Here is a 13,178-nt window from a genome sequence, read left to right as displayed (position 1 = left end):
GCCCTCTGCCGCGACTGTATCCATTGCATCGAGGCATCGACCCTCTGCATCGTCGGGGCCGAGACATCGGAAGGCTGCGTCGGCGTCGGTGGTACCGGGACCTCCACTAGTGCTGATGTCGTCGGACGGTGGTGCTTCGTCTGGAGTGCAGGTGAGGGCTGTTCATTCCCCTGCTGGTGGCGGTGAGCCTTCGGGTGGGTCTCCCCCTACCCTGAGGGCTCCTGCGGTACAGCCCCCCCGAGACCGACCTTCTTCGGCCTCGGCCCCGAGGAAGCGACGGCTGGATTCTACGTCCTCCTCGCCGGTACCGGGAAGCTCCGGTGACATGCTTCGTTTGAAAAAGTCAAAGAAGCATCGACACCAGTCTCCTTCCCACATCGGTACCGAGAGCTCTGGGTCGCCGAGGGAGTCGGCACCCAGCAGGCATCGTCACCGGGAGGACCGCTCACCCTCTGTTCAGGAGGTGTCGATGCGCTCCACCTTGGACAGCCCGGAACAGCCTCCACGCCCGGAACAGACTCTGACTTCGACTCCTGCATCGGCTTCCATGCAGGGGCGTATCTGGACTCCGGCGGTAGGGGGGGCCAGAGCCAGAGGGAGGGGGCACATTTTAGCCCCCCCCCCCCCGCCGCCGCCGCCGAGCCCCCACCGCCACCAATGACTCTCTCTACCCCCCTCCCGCAGCCAACCCTCCCCCGCTGCCGTTCTTACTTTTGCTGGCGGGGGACCCCAACCCCCCGCCAGCCGAGGTCTGCTTCCACCTGCCGCTGCCGTAAAAACTTCTTCAGCCGGCGGGGGACCCCAAACCCCCGCCAGCCGCCCCGCGGTGTTTAAAATTCATCTTCGGCCTCCGTGGCCGTGCTGCTGTGATAGGCGCTGTTGAAATCCACTTCGGAGTCTGACGTCGCAGCACGTACAACGTACAACGACGTCAGACTCTGAAGTGGATTTCAACAGCGCCTATCACAGCAGCACGGCCACGGAGGCCGAAGATGAATTTCAAACACCGCGGGGCGGCTGGCGGGGGTTTGGGGTCCCCTGCCAGCAAAAGTAAGAACGGCAGCGGGGGAGGGTTGATGGCGGTAGGGGGGTCCAGGGCAAAATCTGCGGGGGCCCAGGCCCCTGAGGCCCCACGCAGATACGCCCCTGCTTCCATGTCTTTCTCCACAGCCGCCCTGCACGAGAGTCTCCGGGCCGTTCTCCCAGAGATCCTGGGAGAGCTGTGCCCTTCCCCTCCGGTACCGGGGGTGCTTGCGCCACCGGTACCGTCGAGTGAGGCGCCGGCTGGCCCCTTGCTCGGGGTGAGGTCTCCGACATCGGTGCCGCTTGCGGTACCGACTGCGGTCGCCTCCCAGGAAGGCTCCCCGACGACGTCGGCGGAGGGAGCTTCGCCGGTGCGGGCGAGGGAGTCTACCTCTCGACGCTCCCACCGTAGCCGTGGTTCCACGGAGTCGAGCCGGGCACGGCTTCAGACACAGGTTCGTGAACTTGTGTCTGATACCGATGGTGAGGCCTCGTGGGAGGAGGAGGAGGACATCAGATATTTCTCTGACGAGGAGTCTGATGGCCTTCCTTCTGATCCCACTCCCTCCCCTGAAAGGCAGCTTTCTCCTCCCGAGAGTCTGTCTTTTGCGGCTTTTGTCCGGGAGATGTCTACGGCCATCCCCTTTCCGGTGGTTGTGGAGGACGAGCCCAGGGCTGAAATGTTTGAGCTCCTGGACTATCCTTCTCTACCTAAGGAAGCGTCCACAGTACCCATGCATCATGTCCTAAAAAAGACATTGCTGGCGAACTGGACTAAGCCTTTAAGTAATCCCCACATTCCCAAGAAGATCGAGTCCCAGTACCGGATCCATGGGAACCCAGAGCTGATGCGTACTCAGTTGCCTCACGACTCTGGAGTTGTGGATTTGGCCCTAAAGAAGGCTAAGAGTTCTAGGGAGCATGCTTCGGCGCCCCCGGGCAAGGACTCTAGAACCTTAGACTCCTTTGGGAGGAAGGCCTACCATTCTTCTATGCTCGTGGCCAAAATCCAGTCTTACCAGCTCTACACGAGCATACACATGCGGAATAATGTGCGGCAGTTGGCGGGCTTGGTGGACAAGCTCCCTCCTGAGCAAGCCAAGCCATTTCAGGAGGTGGTCAGGCAGCTGAAGGCGTGCAGAAAATTCCTGGCCAGAGGGGTGTATGACACCTTTGATGTTGGGTCCAGGGCCGCTGCTCAAGGTGTGGTGATGCGCAGACTCATGGCTGCGTGCCTCCGACCTGGAGAATAGGATCCAGCAGCGGATTGCGGACTTGCCTTGCCGTGCGGACAATATTTTTGGAGAGAAGGTCGAACAGGTGGTAGAGCAGCTCCACCAGTGGGATACTGCGTTCGACAAGTTCTCCCGCCGGCAGCCTTCAGCTTCTACCTCTACAGGTAGACGTTTTTATGGGGGAAGGAAGACTGTTCCCTACTCTTCTGGTAAGCGTAGGTACAATCCTCCTTCTCGACAGCCTGCGGCCCAGGCAAAGCCCCAGCGTGCTCACTCTCATCAGCAGCGTGCGCCTCAGCAAGGCCCCTCGGCTCCACAGCAAAAGCAAGGGACGAGCTTTTGACTGGCTCCAGCAGAGCATAGCCGACATCCAAGTGTCAGTGCCGGGCGATCTGCCGGTCGGAGGGAGGTTGAAAGTTTTTCACCAAAGGTGGCCTCTCATAACCTCCGATCAGTGGGTTCTTCAAATAGTCCGGCAAGGATACACCCTCAATTTGGCCTCCAAACCTCCAAATTGTCCACCGGGAGCTCAGTCTTACAGCTTCCAGCACAAGCAGGTACTTGCAGAGGAACTCTCCGTCCTTCTCAGCGCCAATGCGGTCGAGCCCGTGCCATCCGGGCAAGAAGGGCTGGGATTCTATTCCAGGTACTTCCTTGTGGAAAAGAAAACAGGGGGGATGCGTCCCATCCTAGACCTAAGGGCCCTGAACAAATATCTGGTCAAGGAAAAGTTCAGGATGCTTTCCCTGGGCATCCTTCTCCCCATGATTCAGGAAAACGATTGGCTATGCTCTCTGGACTTGAAGGACACCTACACGCACATCCCGATACTGCCAGCTCACAGACAGTATCTGCGATTTCAGCTGGGCACACGTCACTTCCAGTACTGTGTGCTACCCTTTGGGCTCGCCTCTGCGCCCAGAGTGTTCACGAAGTGCTTGGCTGTAGTAGCAGCGGCACTTCGCAGGCTGGGGGTACACATGTTCCCATATCTCGACGATTGGCTGGTGAAGAACACATCCGAGGCAGGAGCTCTACAGTCCATGCAGATGACTATTCGCCTCCTGGAGCTACTGGGGTTTGTGATAAATTATCCAAAGTCCCACCTTCTCCCAGTGCAGAGACTAGAATTCATAGGAGCTCTGCTGGATTCGCGGACGGCTCGTGCCTATCTCCCAGAGATGAGAGCCAACAACTTGTTGTCCCTCGTCTCGCGGGTGCGAGCGTCCCAGCAGATCACAGCTCGGCAGATGTTGAGATTGCTGGGCCACATGGCCTCCACAGTTCATGTGACTCCCATGGTCCGCCTTCACATGAGATCTGCTCAATGGACCCTAGCTTCCCAGTGGTTTCAGGCTGCTGGGGATCTAGAAGACGTGATCCACCTGTCCACGAGTTTTCTCAAATCCCTGTATTGGTGGACGATTTGGTCCAATTTGACTCTGGGACGTCCTTTCCAAATTCCTCAGCCACAAAACGTGCTGACTACGGATGCGTCTCTCCTGGGGTGGGGAGCTCATGTCGATGGGCTTCACACCCAGGGAAGCTGGTCCCTCCAGGAACGCGATCTGCAGATCAATCTTCTGGAGTTGCGAGCGGTCTGGAACGCTCTGAAGGCTTTCAGAGATCGGCTGTCCCATCAAATTATCCAAATTCAGACAGACAACCAGGTTGCCATGTATTACATCAACAAGCAGGGGGGCACCGGATCTCGCCCCCTGTGTCAGGAAGCCGTCAGCATGTGGCTCTGGGCTCGCCGTCACGGCATGGTGCTCCAAGCCACATATCTGGCAGGCGTAAACAACAGTCTGGCCGACAGACTGAGCAGGATTATGCAACCTCACGAGTGGTCGCTCAATTCCCGTGTAGTGCGACAGATCTTCCAGGTGTGGGGCACCCCCTTGGTAGATCTCTTTGCATCTCGAGCCAACCACAAAGTCCCTCAGTTCTGTTCCAGGCTTCAGGCCCACGGCAGACTGGCATCGGATGCCTTCCTCCTGGACTGGGGGGAGGGTCTGCTGTATGCTTATCCTCCCATACCTCTGGTGGGGAAGACTTTGTTGAAACTCAAGCAAGACCGAGGCACCATGATTCTGATTGATCCTTTTTGGCCGCGTCAGATCTGGTTCCCTCTTCTTCTGGAGTTGTCCTCCGAAGAACCGTGGAGATTGGAGTGTTTTCTGACCCTCATCACACAGGACGAAGGGGCGCTTCTGCATCCCAACCTCCGGTCTCTGGCTCTCACGGCCTGGATGTTGACAGCGTAGACTTTGCCTCTTTAGGTCTGTCAGAGAGTGTCTCCCGCATCTTGCTTGCTTCCAGGAAAGACTCCACTAAGAGGAGTTACTTCTTTCTATGGAGGAGGTTTGCCGTCTGGTGTGACAGCAAGGCCCTAGATCCTCGCTCTTGTCCTACACAGACCCTGCTTGAATACCTTGTGCACTTGTCTGAGTCTGGTCTCAAGACCAACTCTGTAAGAGTTCACCTTAGTGCAATCAGTGCATAACATTACCGTGTGGAAGGTAAGCCGATCTCAGGACAGCCTTTAGTTGTTCGCTTCATGAGAGATTTGCTTTTGTCAAAGCCCCCTGTCAAACCTCCTACAGTGTCATGGGATCTCAATGTCGTTCTCACCCAGCTGATGAAACCTCCTGCCATCTGAAGTACTTGACCTGGAAGGTCATTTTCTTGGTGGCAGTTACTTCAGCTCATAGAGTCAGTGAGCTTCAGGCCCTGGTAGCCCAGGCCCCTTACACCAAATTTCATCATAACAGAGTAGTCCTCCGCACTCACCCTAAGTTCTTGCCAAAGGTTGTGTCGGAGTTTCTATCTGAACCAGTCAATTGTCTTGCCAACATTCTTTCCCCGTCCTCATTCCTGCCCTGCTGAATGTCAGCTGCACACATTGGACTGCAAAAGAGCATTGGCCTTCTATCTGGAGCGGACACAGCCCAACAGACAGTCCGCCCAATTGTTTGTTTCTTTTGATCCCAACAGGAGGGGAGTGGCTGTGGGGAAATGCACCATATCCAATTGGCTAGCAGATTGCATTTCCTTCACTTACGCCCAGGCTGGGCTGGCTCTGGAGGGTCATGTCACGGCTCATAATGTTAGAGCCATGGCAGCGTCGGTAGCCCACTTGAAGTCAGCCACTATTGAAGAGATTTGCAAAGCTGCGACGTGGTCATCTGTCCACACATTCACATCTCATTACTGCCTGCAGCAGGATACCCGACGCGACAGTCGGTTCGGGCAGTCAGTGCTTCAGAATCTGTTCGGGGTTTAGAATCCAACTCCACCCCCCTAGGCCCATGTTTATTCTGTTCCAGGCTGCACTCTCAGTTAGTTGGATAAATTGTTAGGTCAGTTATGTCCTCGCCGTTGCAAGGCCCAATTGACCATGTTTGTTGTTTTGAGTGAGCCTGGGGGCTAGGGATACCCCATCAGTGAGAACAAGCAGCCTGCTTGTCCTCGGAGAAAGCGAATGCTACATACCTGTAGAGGGTATTCTCCGAGGACAGCAGGCTGATTGTTCTCACAAACCCGCCCGCCTCCCCTTTGGAGTTGTCTTCCCTTGTCTTTGTCTTGCTACATATGAGACTGACGAACACGAGCGGTTTGGGCGGGAAGACGGCCGCGCATGCGCGGTGCACATGGGCGCGCGAGGACTAGCAAAGGCCTTTGCTAGTGAAGTTTCCGATTGGAGGGGCTGCCGTGGACATCACCCATCAGTGAGAACAATCAGCCTGCTGTCCTCGGAGAATACCCTCTACAGGTATGTAGCATTCGCTTTACTGCTCTACTACTACTACTATTTAACATTTCTAAAGCGGTACCAGGGTTATGCAGCACTGTACAATCTAACAAAGAAGGACAGTCTGTGCTCAAAGGCGCTTACAATCTAAAGGACAAAAAAAGTGCAGTCAATCAAATTGGGGGCAGTCCAGATTTCCTGGATAGAGGTACAATGGTTAGGTGCCGAAAGCGACATTGAAGAGGTGGGCTTTGAGCAAGGATTTGAAGATGGGCAGGGAGGGGGCTTGGCGTATGGGCTCAGGGAGTTTATTCCAAGCATAGGGTGAGGCGAGGCAGAAAGGGCGGAGCCTGGAGTTGGCGGTGGTGGAGAAGGGTACTGAGAGGAGGGATTTGTCCTGTGAGCGGAGGTTACAAGTAGGAGAGTAAGGGGAGATGGGGGTAGAGAGGTAATGAGGGGCTGCAGATTGAGTGCATTTGTAGGTGAGAAGGAGAAGCTTGAACTGTATGCGGTACCTGATCGGAAGCCAGTGAAGTGACTTGAGGAGAGGGGTGATATGAGCATATTGGTCTAGGCGGAAGATAAGATGGGCAGCAGAGTTCTGAACGGATTGAAGGGGGGATAGATGGTTAAGTGAGAGGCCAGTGAGGAGTAGGTTGCGGTAGTCAAGACGAGAGGTGATGAGAGAGTGGATGAGAGTTCGGGTGGTGTGCTCGGAGAGGAAAGGGCGAATTTTGCTGATGTTAAAGAGAAAGAAGCGACAGGTCTTGGCTGTCTGCTGGATATGGGCAGAGAAGGAGAGGGAGGAGTCGAAGATGACTCCGAGGTTGCGGGCAGATGAGACGGGGAGGATGAGGGTGTTGTTGACTGAAATAGAGCGTGGAGGGAGAGGAGAAGTGGGTTTGGGTGGAAAGACAATGAGCTCGGTCTTGGCCATGTTCAGTTTCAGGTGGCGGTTGGACATCCAGGCAGCAATGTCGGATAAGCAGGCTGATACTTTGGCCTGGGTTTCTGCAGTGATGTCTGGTGTGGAGAGGTAAAGCTGGGTGTCGTCAGCATAAAGATGGTATTGGAAACCATGAGATGAGATCAGCGAGCCCAAGGAAGAGGTGTAGATTGCTCTAATTGCCTCCTGCTCATGTTTGATCTATTCTTACTGTACACCTCCTTGAGTGAATTCCTTCAAAAAGGTGGTAAATAAATCCTAATAAATAATTGGGGTAGAGGGAGAAAGATGGAGTAATGCTGGATGGCAGAAGAGAGAGAGAGATGGGGCAATGCTGAATGGTCCAGGGAGAGGGAGGAAAAGAGAGAGAGAGATGGGAAATGCATGCCAGGGGCAAAGAGACAGAGACAGGGATAATGCTGGATGGTAGGGGGTGGGGAGAAAGGAAAGACAGTGAAAAAGGGGAATTAGTGGGCCAAGGTGAGGGAAACAGATGAAAGCTATAGGTAGATGCAGTAACAAAAGGGAGATACTGGATAAGAATACATGAAATCTGAATGGATAGAGAAGCAGAACAAAAGTGGACGAAAGCTGGATGGAATAGAGGTGAAGACAGATGGAGAGAAAAAATGATAAATGGACAGGAGACATTTGGAAAGAGAATTAAAGACAGCAAGCAGTAACCAGAGACTGGATTCAACACGATTAGAAAAATTAAGTGGACAGAACAAGGGTAGATAAAGAATTTTATTTTTAATTTTGGATGAAGTAACATGGTAGCTGTGTTATCCCACTTTTAAAGGTTATTAAAAAAATAGAAAATAAGATTATACCTTTTTATTGGACTAAATATATTTTTGACTACGTTTCTAGCTTTTGGAGGCCAAAGCCTCCTTCCTCAAGTTGGTACAATATACTTGTATTCTGAACTAAGAATCTTTGTCCTTTGAAAGCTAGTCAAAAACTTTTTTTAGGTTAGTACAATAAAAAAGTATCACCTTATTTTCCATCTTTGTTTTATTTGTTAATTGGTAATGTAGTGATTGGAATAAGTCAGTTTTTGAAAATTATATCTGCTGTCTTTATATTTTGCACAGCAGAGGGGGTATGCATCATTACTTCACTTTCTTGGTTGTTGCACTATATGCAGAGACTGGCTTCTTGGGGGTTTAATTTTGTAGTACATATTTCTAAATTTAGTTTGTGGTTATTTGTTCTGTACTTGATGAGTCTGTCTATATTCTGCATGTGTAAAAGAGACCATAGTCACAGGTGGCCTATTATGGTTTGGTAAGTTTTCTATATAGGTTTTTAAGTATATTTTACAGGGTGTGGTGGTGTTTTCCACTATCTGGTCTGCTTTGAAAATTAAAAATGCTCAGGACTAGTAGTCTCTACATCCGGTAGAGTCACCACACAAAGAAAAACCCATCTGCTTTAAACGGTGTCTAGTGGTGGAAGGAGCGTGTGCTGCTCCTGAGGTGATATTCACAATTTGAATGTCTTTTGTATGGTGAGTTGTTGGGGGATATGGAGTTTGTGATACAGAACTGGAGCCTCAGGGTTTATATTGAGATTCTGACCAGCTCTGTAGAGAATCCAAACTCCACACCCACATAGAAGAATTTGTTGAATGACTGTTTTACTGGGTAGTTGAAACTGACTGGAGGGGGGAGGATTTCTTTTATGCACAGAAGACTGTGGTGTTTTATTGCTAATTTAAAAGTAGGGGGGAAAGAGGTTATGATATGCAGAAATGTCACTTTGAATTGCCCAGCCCCCCCCCCCACCTCGTTACCATCCCAAAGATTTCTGCCTAGATACATCACTACCTGGCATGTCCCCCTGTCTCAGAACCCCCCCCCCCCCCAATTTGTGCCTTTCTCTTTCCTGTGTGACTTTTGTGGCATCCCCTAGCTCCTCATGAATGCCATCCTCTATTCTTTATTGCAGTCTTACTAAGATTACAATACTAGTTGGCAATTAAAAAATTCTGTTTAAATAAATAAATCTCTGACACCTCATTTGAAATCAGCAGGGTGGGTGAATTGATTTGCAGGCAGGGACCCACCAAATGGTTCTGCACAGTGCCCTGCAATTGCTAAAACCAGCCTTGACAATCAAAGCAGTTTACATATTATGTACCAGGTACTTATTTTGTACCTGGGGCAATAGAGGGTTAAGTGACTTACCCAGAGTCACAAATGCTGCAGTGGAAATCTTTGAACCTGGTTCCCCTAGTTGGCCATGGCACTAACCATTAGGCTACTTCTCCAATATCCTTTGTTTGCAATGGAGATTTAATGTGCAAACTTTCCCACTTTGCATGCTTCTAGGGTTGACCCACAGATTATGGACACAGGACACATTCAACAGAAGGAGAGGGGAATTAACCATAAATACCATCTCTGAGCTATCTGGATTAGCTAATGCAACTGGATGCCACAGAGTGGCAGTATAACACAAAAGTACAGGATATAAGTTATAGGGACCGACCAGTCCTGCTCCTGCAGTTCCTCACAGCTTGATTGCGTTTTAACTACTTTGAATACATAGATGCCACCCAGTTTCAGGTTGGAGATTATGGGATGTTCTTGGATTTCTGACCACCCACCCCATCATGGTGCCTTATGGGACTTGCAGCACTGATTTCAATGAGCAGGATCAGGCACTAAAAAATCCCACACTGCTTTTGGATAAAACCAGAACAGGCAAAAAAGTGTCCAGCCTGGAACTGGGTAACTTAGCTTATCAGTGAATATTTGTGTGTCGGCTGCAAATTTGATGGAATTCACTTGTTACCACCTTTTATTTTTTTTTTTTATAAAAAGCTATATACCCCCTCCTTGGAGCGATTCCATTCAAAGTGATGTACACAATGATAAAAAAACAGTACAGATCCCTGAGGTGCTTTGCTATTTGCTTTTTTCCATTGGGAAAACTGACCATTCCAACTCTTTGTTTCTTGTCCTTTAATCAGTTGCCAAGCCACAATAAGACTCTGCCTCCTAGTCCATGACTTATATGCAGGGTTGCCATATAAAAAAAAAAATTCCCACACCAAACAGCCCAAAACCCGCCCAAAAACCGCACACACCCCACCCCCGATGTCATCAGCCCCACCCCTTCTGTCATCAGCCCCGCCCAAAACGTCGGCAAACCCCGTCCAAAACGTCACAAACCCCGCTTCTGTCGCCATTAGCCCTACCCCCCGCCGGCCGAAAAACCGCCCCAAAACCCACACAAAAAAAACAAAACCAGCCCAAAAAACCGCAACCCGCCGCGGGCAAAGGTTTCCCGTGGCGGGTTGCGGAAAACCACCCATCTGGCAACGCTGCTTATATGTAAGTACATATAAGTACCTACATATAAGTCATGGAATGCCTTCATGAAGTTCTTCATGAGGAGTCTCTCTTGAAGGACTTTACCAAACACCTTCTGAAAATCCAAATGCACTATGGGGCTCATTTTTAAAACAGAAAAATGTCCAAAAAGCAGCACAAAGTGACATTTGGACTCAAATCACTATTTTCAAAACCCATTTTAAGACTTCTTCTATGCAGTTCATCTGAAGTGCGTCCACATCATGAAGGGGTAACACCTGGACATTTTTCTGCCATAATGAAACAAAGCAAACATGCCCAGGGCTAAAACCTAGATGATGTGGGCTAGACCTGTTTTAACCCATTAGTGCCCAATGTTCCCATAATAAGCCATATGGAAACAAATTGATTTGTTCCCATATGGGAACATCGGGCACTAATGGGTTAATAAAGACTAAGTCACAAAAAGGTGCCTCAAATGCCCAATGGAGGGATTAAGGCATGACCCCACCTCTTACTCCCCCAGGGGTCACTGATCTCCTCCCATCCCCAAAATATGTAAAAGAAACAGTACATACCCTGTTTCCCCGAAAATAAGACATCCCCTGAAAATAAGACCTAGTAGAGGTTTTGCTGAATTGCTAAATATAAGGCCTCCCCTGAAAGTAAGACCTAGCAAAGTTTTTGGTTGGCCCCGATGGGACATGGACACAGAAACCTTAATTTTTTTTGCTGCAACCCAAAGACGAAATAACATTAAAGAAATGCAAGAAACAAGACTGAGGTGGAAAATCTATCGTCCAGTAGACTCCTACCATCCTCCTTCACGCTTTTGTGAAGATCAACTACCGGTAAGTGAGCCCGGAAAGAAAAGAAACATCCCCCTTGCAGAAATAAGAAAAGAAAATGAGTAACCAAGCCCTTTCGGCGCTGCTCCATCGCCCAAGGGCTAAGTCAGACTAGAAGGATGGAAAGTGTTGCGAATGTACAGGAGAAGTGCATAAAGCGCCACCAACGGGGAACAGAGCTACCATAGAATTTTTTTTAACGTTTTTAATACGGTAGGGATGATCCTGCATCCTAAGCCCTCTCACAACCTCCTGAGACCCCCAGCCAGAGCAGCCCGGCCCCACATTCCATTACCTTTCCTAGTACATACCCCTCCTCCATTCCCAGCCCGGCCCGGGCGGCTCTGCTCCACACGAGTCCTGCGGTCACTGTGGGCAGAAAGGCGAGCCACGGCCTACTCCTGCAGGATACCGCCCCCCACTTCAATACTGTTCCCGACCGCCACAGTCCCCCTACTACTCCCGAATAAGACATCCCCTGAAAATAAGACCTAGCGCATCTTTGGGAGCAAAAATTAATATAAGACACTGTCTTATTTTCGGGGAAACACGGTACCAGGCTCTATGACCTTATGGTCAGGCCTATTAGAGCAGCAAACAGGTCCCTGGAGTAGCCTAGTGGTTGATTCAGTGCACTGTAGTGAAGAGGACCCAGGCCCATAACCCATTCCGTTACACTTGTGGTGGAAAGTGTGAGCCCTCCAAAACCCACCAAAAACCTACTGTACCTACATATAAGTGACACTTGCAGGTTTAAGGGCTATTGTAATAGTGTGCAGTTGAGTACAGTAGGTTTTTGGTGGGATTTGGAGGGCTCACCATACAATATAAGGGGAGTAATGGTGAGATGTGTACCTGGGACCTTTTATGTGAAGTCTACTGCAGTGCCCCCTAGGGTGCCCCATAGCTCTGCTTTGATGTCTGTGTGGCCAGTCTACTAAGAATGCTGGCTCCTCTTACATCCCAATGGCTTGACTTTGTGCATTGTTCACCTGGACCTTTTTTTTCCCCCGAAATTTGTCCAAAAAAATAGATGCACTGAGCACAACATCTAGCAAATGGACATTAAAAAAAAAAAGAAGACTTTTTTCAGATTTGAAAATGGCCATGCTTGCTACTGGATTTTTGGACGTTTTCTGCAAAACATCCAAAATCTGATTTAGATGTCATATCGAAAATGCCCCTCTATATCAACTAACTCACCTTTATGATAAAGGTGAGTTGATATTGTGCAAAGGCATAATGAAGACAGGAAATAACCCTCCCAGACTTTCATCCTTACTGTGCAGCAACTCTCTTTAGCATGCTTACATAATGGTACTGCCCATTTGACAACCAGCACTCAGTGGGATGACAGAAATGGGGAAAAAGTGACTGGGTACTATGGAGGTTAGCAAAAAAGAGATGGCAGATAGGAATAGAGATTACTGGACTGAAACGGAGGTCAGTATGCAGTAGGGACCCATGAAATACCCATCACCGGTTATGCTAATTTTGCCCCATCCAAGAATCCTGGTTAGGGCTTGTACAGATTGAAAAGCAAGATGCGCACTCATCCCTAGACACTCTCACAACTGTTTAAGAGGGAATACTTTTTTTTTTTTTTTTTAAAGAAAATTCATAAATTAATTTGGAAGATTTCCTGATGTTTTTTTTTTTTTTCCATTCAGAGAGAGAGAGAGAGAGAGATCTAGTGAAGAGAAACAGGGCATTACCTGAGAGCATTGAACAAGATGGAAAGAAGGCATCTTTGATACATAACCAAAGGGGAGAAAAAGCAGGATATATTTGACGTCTGAGCTTTAGAATTCAACAGAAAGAAGGGGAGTTTGGACTAAAGAGATAGGGGAAGTCATGAAAGAGGAGGACTGGGAGCAAATCCCAGATGACATGTGGAAATAGTCTATTTCTGTTAATATTATCATAAATTTAACAAGAGGCTATATGACACCAGTAAAGCTGTATAATTCAGGGAGTGTGGTGCACAATTTGTGTTTGAGGGATTGTGTGCTGTTATTGTGGGCTTAACAGCACACTATCGTGTATAAT

At 49.6% G+C, this 13,178-nt stretch overlaps 1 protein-coding gene across 2 annotated transcripts in view; it reads left to right on the top strand.

The window, feature by feature from the left end:
* LOC115480231 (probable G-protein coupled receptor 132) overlaps window positions 1-13,178 on the top strand; it is a 103,309-nt gene that overhangs the window by 14,396 nt on the left and 75,735 nt on the right. The window lies entirely within an intron of this gene.

This window comes from Microcaecilia unicolor, chromosome 11, assembly GCF_901765095.1.
Source record: "Microcaecilia unicolor chromosome 11, aMicUni1.1, whole genome shotgun sequence".
Classification (NCBI taxonomy): domain Eukaryota; kingdom Metazoa; phylum Chordata; class Amphibia; order Gymnophiona; family Siphonopidae; genus Microcaecilia; species Microcaecilia unicolor.
The sequence above is the reverse complement of the archived record's forward strand: the minus strand, read 5'-3'. Positions and strand labels throughout refer to the sequence as shown.